Source organism: Mastomys coucha, unplaced genomic scaffold, assembly GCF_008632895.1.
Source record: "Mastomys coucha isolate ucsf_1 unplaced genomic scaffold, UCSF_Mcou_1 pScaffold18, whole genome shotgun sequence".
NCBI classification, from domain to species: Eukaryota; Metazoa; Chordata; class Mammalia; order Rodentia; family Muridae; genus Mastomys; species Mastomys coucha.
In genome coordinates this window covers 19,319,536-19,329,177 of record NW_022196900.1, presented here as the reverse complement: position 1 = coordinate 19,329,177, position 9,642 = coordinate 19,319,536, and the positions used below count along the sequence as shown (strand labels likewise).

At 43.3% G+C, this 9,642-nt stretch overlaps 1 protein-coding gene across 17 annotated transcripts in view; it reads left to right on the top strand.

The window, feature by feature from the left end:
• Positions 1-9,642, top strand: part of Lpar1 (lysophosphatidic acid receptor 1) — a 170,176-nt gene that overhangs the window by 96,593 nt on the left and 63,941 nt on the right. The window lies entirely within an intron of this gene.

Genomic DNA, 9,642 nt, shown 5'->3' with positions numbered 1-9,642 from the left:
CTTCCTATAATTATTATTGTGCCTTGGTCATTCTGGGAAATTTGAAAACAAAATAGAGTTCTAGAAATTTCTGAGCGGTAGTCCTGTGAAGTTCTTTGGCTGTTCATGGGGAGCAGTAGTTCTGCAAGAACATCTTCTTTGTTTAGATCATGGTGCAACCTGTTGCTTTGATTAGGAACTGTCCTTCAGTCTCAGCAGGCAATGTGGTGCAATGGGAGGGAAGCAGACTTGGAATCATTCAGTCTTGGTTCATCTCCCTGTGCCTTGGATTGAAGCTCTCTCTGCCCCATCCCAGCTTCAAACTCCTCTAAAGTTATTGTCCTTCATACAATGTTCCAATGAATGAAACAGTAGCTTAGATGCAAAGCCCTCAAGAGAAGAAACCCAGTGAATATAGTTTCCCACTGGCTTTCCCTTTGTCTTGATTCTTCTGTATCCAGTGAGGTTTCTCATTTATGATGGCCATTTTTAGGCAAAGGTTTAAGAAAAACAGGTGCCTTTGAGAAAGAGACATTTTTAAAGTTGTTTATAATTAGGGCACAAAATACTGGGTTTCATTATGACATCTTCATACATACATAGCATTGCACTTTGCATTTTCACTGATGTGGCTTCTTTTGCACTGCCTCTACCCCCTTACGAGTACCCTCCCCCCATCCACACTTCTGTTTTCATGTTAGATATATAGGGACTGCATTTATTACTTTTATTGCTGCGTGAAAACACCACGACCACAGCAACTTAGAAAATGCAGTGTTTATTTGGGCTTCTGGTTCCAAAGAAGAGTCCAGCACCACCACGGAAAAGCAGCTAGAGCAGCAAGCTGAAGGCTCGCATCTCCAAACACAAGCAGGAAGCAGAGAGTGATCCAGAGGCGGCTTGAGCCTTCAAACTCTCCTGACCCACTTCCAGTGACATACTTCCTCCAGCAAAGCCACATCTCTTGAATCTCCCAAACAGTGCTACCAAACTGGGACCAAGTGTTCAGTTACTTGAGCCTATGGGGGACGTTCTGCAAACCACCACATGGACATGTTTTAAAATCTAGATTCTGAATATGAGGCAACCTGCAATCTTTTGTCTTTCTTCCCCCATTTCCCAGTACCGCTCCCCTTCCTCTCTCTTTAGAATACTTTCTCTTCCTTCAGAGTCCTTTTTCTTCTATGTTGAGCGCACCCCCCCCCACACACACACGGTATATAATCTAAGGGTTTCATGAGGACCAGCCGCACTGATTGAAGTTTAATCCTGATGGAGCAGCATGTTGTTTCATCCTTTTTTTCAATCTCACTTAGAAGATTATTATGTTTTGTGCATATTTAAAATAAGAACGTCTGGGGTTTTTGTCATTGTTATGTTTTTTAAGAAGTCAAGGAAGAGAGGGATAAAGAAGAGAGGGTCATTCCTCATTCCCTACAGATCAGCAGTTCTCACCTGTGGGTTGCAACCAGTTCCGGGGTTGAGTGACTCTTTCCCAGGGGTTACATGTCAGATATCCTGCATATCAAATATTCATATTATAATTCATAGCAGTAGCAAATTTGTAGTTATTAAGTAGAAATAGCAACGATAGTAATTTTGTGGTTGTGGGTCACCACATGAGGAACCGTGCTAAAGGGCCACAGCATTAGGGAGGTTGAGAACCTCTGCTATAGATTAACTTGGAGGTTTCTCACCATGGATAAAACCTTTGCTGTTCTTTAAATCTCTCTGTTTTCTGGGGTGTTGGATGTCTAGTGTCTTCACCATCATGTCATTTCTCTTCTGTTGGATGGTTCCTCACTGTTTCAACACTTGACTTACTTGGGTATTTGGCTTCATTACCCACAGTACATTGGGAACTTAGAGAATGGGTCAAGAGATTTAGTTTGTGTTACTTTAGGTTACCAGTTCAAAGCCCATAGCAGCTGTTCCTGATAATGACTATTCTTAGCCTCTGTCTTTTGTGTGTGTGTGAATCGAGTTAGACCAGAGCACAGGCTTCCCTGACTGGGCATTTCAGCATCCATCATGGTCATTTTTCAGCATTTCCAACATCCACTTTCCTACCATCTTCCCTGTTATGTAAACTGCTATGGGTTTGTGAGAAATATAAATGCTTTTAAGTGACTCATTCCATCTAAATGCCCAACACTATCCACAGTAGAAAGAGATCCTATTTAAGCTAAACACCTAGGGAAATAGATGCTCTTGAAAACTTTCTGTGGGCAAAATTGGTACAGCGACTAGGCAATATTAATTAAAGTCAGAAACCTTTGCAGTCACACTGGTGTCTAAACACACGGGACCAAAGAAGAGTGTAAAAAAGATAGTCACGGGAAGAAGTTCAAAACTTCCTGACTATTCAGCAGTGGTTGGTTATTAATAAAGCTAGGTACCTGGATATGATTTAAATGTCACATAGCAGTTAAAGCATGAGCATATCAACATGGCTGTGTTGTCGTAAGACACCTTATAAAGAGGAGAGAAAGCAAGACGTAGACTAAGCCTCACAGGAAGAGATCATTAAAACTATAAAACAAGACCATGTGTTTTTAAGGACAAACATATGGCTCATAAACAGAACAGCAGAGGAAAAAAGCCGGCACATACATTTTCAATAGAATTCTATTGCCCCCCAGAGGGCCCAAATTGGATCTGGGGAGATGGTGAATCCCACCAAAACTTAACCCTACCCTGAAGAATCATATTTCATAGCATTTGACTTCTTTCATTAGGGAAAATTTAAATTTAATTAAAAATTTCTCCTTGAGGATCATTGTTGAAAAATAAATAAAAATGTCACGAAACATGGCTTTTTGGAAGCCTGTGCGTGGGCCCTGGAGTCACATTGCTTGAGTTCAGGCCCCAGCTCTGACACTCAGGGTTGAGCCAGGGGGAGGAGAGGGGGCTGAATGTGTTCACTCTCTCAGTGCCTCCATGTAGTAGTTGCTAAACAAGCAGAGCAGTAGAGAAGCCAGCCTTCTGGCACTGCTTGAAAAATGTCACGTGCAATTACACACTCAGCTCAGAACAATGGCTGGTGCATATTGTCCCTGCGTGTTGGTATGTATTAGTGTTACTACTTGGCAATAGGACAGGCCCCTACATGCAAGAATAAATACATAAGATAAATGAAGTCATTCCCTTGTTTGAGTTCAGAAACACGGTGGAAGATAGGTAGCTAAGGAAGGGATAACTTAAGGGACACAGGAAGTATTGCTGTTCTGGAAATAATAGCACTTGGGCTTCTTGCAGGAAGACCACCAGACCAGGAGCCCCAGCATGGATATGAGCTGTGTTGGTGGGGAGCAGAAGGAACATGTGCAAATGCCTAGTGGGCCATGGTGAGAAAGCCCAGAGTCAGGATTAGTTCAGAGTGAGCACAGTGTGGAAAGGCCTGGGGCTGCCCCCCAGGGTCTCCTCTACCAGGCCACATGGTCTGACTGTTGGATTGTGAAGAATCCTGTGAGGGGCTAGGTCAATAGCTCTGTGGTTGAGAGTGTATACTGCTCTTGCAGAGGGTCTGTGTTTGAATCTCATTACCCATACTGGGAGGCTGACAGGTCTGTAGCTCCACCTTCAGAGGACCAAAAGCTCTCTTTTGGCCTCTGAGGGTACCTATACTTATATGTGTGTGTGTGAAAGGTAAGTCTCTAAAACAAAACAAAACCTAGCATTTGTTGAGCTTGTCGAATTCTGTCATGATATGATATTTGTACTGCAGAAATTAGCAAACCCCGAGTATTAGAATGGGTGGGTTATAAACTCAGGGATTTTGCAGGACCCTAAAAGCCATAGTAAGAAATGAAAAATGATCTTGATAAAGCCTGCAGTGGTGGAATACTTGCCTAGAGTATGGAAGGCTCTGGATTCAATCTATAGTCTCTCTCTCTCTCTATGTCTCTCTCTCTCTCTCTCTCTCTCTCTCTCTCTCTCTCTCACACACACACACACACACACACACACACACACACACACACACACACACACACAGCCTGTATAGTTTAATGGTTGTTACCCATGCTTTGGAGTCCTACACTATGTTTGAACCTGGACTTGCCGATGCTCTGGGGCAAATTCTGTAGCAATGTCAATCACAGGAGGTGAGTCTCATTCTCATCCCAGTGCTGGCACTAATGACAGCTGCTGATATTTGGGAACTGGGCCATTTGGGAGGAGTCAGTTGCAAGCTTCAATAATTAGATCACAGAACAAGTTGGCTCTTTTTCAGTTGAGATGCAGACTTTTGGGGCCCCTGGCTGTAGGATCCTAGCTCTAGGTCAGGATGAGCCTCCTGATTATAGGCCAACCCTTCCTTTCAGCTTTGCACACTCGGGATTTCCTTCAAGGTGGGCTGGCCTGTGCGTCTCAGCCTGTACTGAGGTCTCCTCTCTGATTAGCTATCATCTGGTGGAGAGAAGGCTCACATTATATAAAGGTCGCATCTTTTTAGCTGGAATGTAATGAGCAGCTCTCATGGTGCAATCACCTTACCCAGACATTATCCAGCCTGGAATGTACATTCTAATGGACCCCCATGACGATAAACTCAGATTCAAGTGGGAAAGGCCTGAGCATCCCTTTCCAAGGCAAAGGCAACAATTGGAAGAAAAAAAGAAAAGGCTGTGGTTTTTTGTTTGTTTTTCCATTCGTCTGGTAACAAAGACCATTTTCTAGTGAAGGCTGCCTAACACCAGACATAAACTAATTAATATGAGCAAATAGCCTGCGATTGTTTCAAATAACAATAGGGAAGAAAGCACTCATTGTAGCTCCTGCTGGGATCTCTGTTTAGTCAGCCTGGGATCAGCCTTGGGCTTTGAAGTCGGACCAGTTTGTGTTCTCTGCCTTGCCACTTTGCCGCTGCTTGGACTCTTAAGATGCAGAATTGTTTTCTTGTGCTGGGCCAGCACCCAGTCCTGACATAGCTAAGGTGAGTCCCAGGATGGTTGGGACTGATGGCCACAGGGAGTTGCCTCAACTGATCTATGGCTACACTAGCCCAGAGCTGATAAAAGCTATTGTCAAGGGAGCCTGAGGATGTATTTGTAGACAGGAACCAAGGAGACTGGTAATGAGTTCCTGTCCTATGGATGTTGAGGGGTGGGGTGGGTGGAGTAATGTAGGCTGGGGTAGTTTCTGTTTTCTGTTTCTAAAGCTCTGCCAGACATTTATTGCATTGTGGTTGATGAGCTTCTGGAGAGTTGAATGGTAAAATTTAGATCTCAGTTTTTAGTTTCAGCCTTAATGGAGGGATGAGTAGCTCAATACCAGAGGATGCCATTTGGCTCCTCCCAACCCCAGCACTGGTGATAGAGACCCACATGGGTGTTTGAGAACTTAACAGGCTTCTTGGCTCCCACCCCTGGGATTCCAGTGAGGAAGTGACCTTTGCCTTCAGTGTCGGGGATGCTGCTCCCTTCTGCTCCTCCAATGTGAGGTGACATCTATGTTCACAGTAGTGGCAGGGACAGACTTTGGTCCTGTTAAGTGATTTTAGTTGCTTGCATTAAATGTATTGGTTTGTGTTGGTTTTCAATGTCTCAGCAGATTGCTCTCTCAGTTCCCAGCTGGTGTTTTGAACTATCTGTTTAAAATCTTTTGTATTTTAAACGTCTATGTCTTAGAAGCTTTTGTTTGGAGTTGGATGAAAGCAAGTGAGTTCCGCATTAAAACATTGGCTATGTAATTTTGAGGTTGGAAAAACTCTTCCCACATTTCCCTCCTCTTCTTCCTCTTCCTCCTCCTCCTCCTTCTTTCTTCTTCTTCTTCTTCCTCCTCCTCTTCCTCCTCCTCCTCCTTCTTCTTCTTCTTCCTCCCCCCACCTCTGTGTGGTGTTTTAGAATCCTGTATAAAGGAGGTTTTCAAGCATTCACAAGCATGAGCATAAGCTCCTTGCACAAATACCCAGAATCACTCACCAGTCACCAGCATTTCTACCTTTCCCCCACTCTCGCTTTACTCAGAAGGTGAAGCACTTTAACTCCCCAGCTTTGCTGAGTCCTCGGATCTCATTATTTATCTGCCAGAAATAATTTGTTCATGTAACTTTTATCCCATTATCATACTTAAGCACTAAAATCAATTGCTGATATTACATTGTACTCAACGAATACATAGATTTCTCTAATTTCTTCTCTGAAAAGTCCTCACACTTGGCACCCTGTTGTCTTGGAAGACCACCGGGCAGATCCATTTACTCTTCTGTATTAATCCATCCCATAAACTCATACAGTTTAAAAAGACAGTTTCGTTTTTCCTCTTCACTCATAGAAGAAGATGGAAATTAGAATCAGATATCGCTAATGAAGACTACGCAAATGAAGCACACACCATAGTCCCCCAGGAAAGAAAGTTAAGGCAATAGTCATACTTAAAATCTGACTGCCAAAGAGCCATGAATGATTTTTATTAGGCTGAAGCATGAATAATTAATAGTTGCATGACATACTGTTATAGTATGAACCATTAATTGCAGTGTGATATTCTCTGTGCCATACAATGAAGGTGAAGTATGGTCTGGCTTTTACATACATGGCACTGAGAAAGAGACAGAGTCCATGGGCTTAGAGGATTATATAGATTTTGCAAGTCTAAGGTATTGTATACCATGGCTAAGAGGGCTTTCAGTGCACATTTTTCTTTCAGCTTTATTCTTTCTTATGTAGAATTAAAACAATGTGTACCATGCTTGGGAGTATGAATGGGAAGCTAAGTGCTTTGTGGCATCTTTAATAGATACCAGGCAGATGTTAGCTCTCACCATTTCCCCCGCAGTGGTTGTGAGAGTGCTTTGCAGGGAGAAAGTGGTTGACGCATATGGTTTGTGTATGTGCTGTGCGTTTGTCTTCTGCCAGAAGACCCATCAGAGGAAAGCCAAGTTAGATAAACACTCTATGGAAAACTCCCATGGAGTGCCAGGAATAAGTGCGTGCAGAGGTAAACACTGAGATTTCTGACTTACTCCATCTTGATTCATGTTTCGATTAGGAGTTGGATTTCTTCTTCTTATATTGCTATTTAAGTTCATTTATGCTCCCATCTGTGTTTATAAACTCAGAAGGCTTGAGAGGATATCTCATTTTGGAATCTGAGAATACATTTTCAATTTTTCTTTCCTAAGATAAAATCACATGGGTGCTGGTGGAGAGCCTAGGGTAAGCCACAAAAGACACCCAACGGCATCGTTTATTTATCTTTCTGATATGCCCTTTCAATTGGTTCAGTCTGTAATGGTTAATGAGGCTGCCTCTTTATCCTTAAAGGGCATGTGGTTTTTTTCTTTCCCACCCACCATGGTGTGTGTCCATTTTATACTCCTAGGTTCTCCGGATGCTTGGACTTTTGCTGCAGAGTCAGCATATATGTCAAAGTGGCACAATGTCCTATTTTTAACCATAATCATAGGGTCCAGGGGTTGCTGCCTTCTGAGCTCTGAAAGTTGCTGCAGCAAGACTGTCATTAAGGAAATCAGCCTGCATTTGCTGGGTGATGACCCTGCCACACTGCAGTTTCAGAGTGTCACTTAAGCACTGCCCTGAGGTTAAACTTCCTCAGGTCATAAATCACAGTTGTAGGCAGGCTGAAATCTGTGGAGAAGGGAAAGGTGTGCTTCTTCTATGTGCTCCTTTGCATGAGGTAGGGCTGTGGTGCAGATTTATTTCCAAAGTCTAGGTTGGCCATGGAGCAAGTTTCAAAGATACATTCGACCTGAGATATGCATTCAAGCAGAGCTATGAGATAGGGCAGGTAGAAGGATGGGGGTACACGGTTGTTGATGGACAGCAGGCTGCGTGACTTCACAGTCAGAGTGTTCAGAGGGTGATTTCCAGACACTGACCACTAAAGAGCCTGCATCAGCCAGCAGAGAGGTTTAAGAGTCAGGTTCAGGTCCAGATAAGAGATGGTTCACTGGATTCATGCATAAGCTCCAACTCTGCACTTTTAAGCTTCAGAACTCTACTCAGCACTACCTTAACTGTGATTGGTAAGGCAATCAGTAACCTAGACAAAATAATAGACGAGTGGACACAAGAGAATTGCAGCTGCATGGATCAGTGGCACAGGTTGCAGTTCAGGGTGAAATCAGAGGAGTATGCTGGGTTGTGTAGAGACGATGTGGTCAGGTGACCCCGCCTCTGTGGGACACGTCCAGATGGAGGGACTTGATTGCTGACATCACACTTTCATGAGGAGCTTGGAGCCCTAGGGCACCATGGAGCCTGCGTGTGGGGACTCAACCCTCTGGCAGTGGAGAAGAAGTTAAAGCAGGCAGGGAGTGGCACTGATATGAGGATTACAGTCAGCAGATGCATCTGACAGACGTTTATAAGACAGAATTTCACACCTTGCCCAGCATAACCTTGTCCTTGTGGTAATGTACCTACCTCAGCTTTTTGTGTGCTGGGGTATATAAGGCAAAATACTCAGTCTAATCGGAAATTTTCTTTTTAAAAATATATTACATTTTTGCCTCAACGGGGGCACATGCCTTTAGTGCCAGCACTCAGTAGGCAGAGACAGGCAGATCTCTGTGAGTTTAAGGCTAGCCTGATGGGTCTATATAAAGAGTTTCTGGCCAGCCAGGGATACACAGTGAGATGTTGTCTCAAAAACAACTGAAAAAAGGTCATTTTATTTATTTACTTTGTGTGCTTATGGTGTGTGTGTACACGCGTGTGCGTGTGTGCACATATGTGTACACATGTGTATATGTATGCATATGTGTGTATATGTGTATATGTGTGTACATGTGTGCATATGTGTACACTCATTTATGCACATGCCATGGCACATATGTGGAGGTAGGAGAACAACTTGCTAGAGTCTGTCATTGCTATCCAGTAGGTGGGACCTGGGGATTGAACTCAGTCAGGCTAGGTCAAAGATGCTTCTGTCCTCTGAGCCATCTCACCAGTCCCAGAATTCTTTCAAGTACTTTTGTCCAAGTTTTCCCTTAAAGTTATTAAAATTTTCTCTTGATATGTAGAATAGAAAAATCTGCTTTTTGTTGAATATTTTATCATAATTCTTAGTCTGGTCATAGCAAAAGCAGTTTCTTTTACATGAGGGAACAAGAGAAGCAGTAGAAGATGGGAAAACTAAAAGAAATAAGCATTTACTGCCATGTTTAAAAACTGAAATGAAACAAGTTGTTAAATGTGCTCTGACAGTAACTAGTAAGTAGAACATGTTGTAGAAAGCTTAATGCATGCGGAATGTGTAGTTTCGGTCTATTCGTTTAGTGATGACTGCATTTCAGAGATTGCCTGTGGCCCATGGAGGTTCATTCCCTGAGGGTTTTGACTGAAGTCTTGGCAGAGCAGATGTCACAGAAATGAGTAACTGATACTCAGTCTTCAAACAAGATGACTTCAGGTTGAGCATGGTGGCTCGTGCCTTTAGTCCCAGGACTCAGAAGGGCAGAGGCAGGTAGATCTTCCTGTGAGGCTGGGGGCTAGTCAGGTCTGCATAGGGAGTTGCAGCCTAGCTAGAATTACATAGTGAATTCCATTCCCCTGCCTCCACCTCCACAGTGACTTTTTCCTCTATGGCTTTTGGATGAAGAAATTCTCTTCTCTTCTCTTCGTGTGTGCATATGCTGCTGGAGGTCAGAAGTTCATGCAAGGTGTCCTCAGTTGCCAGCCATTTATTTTTTGA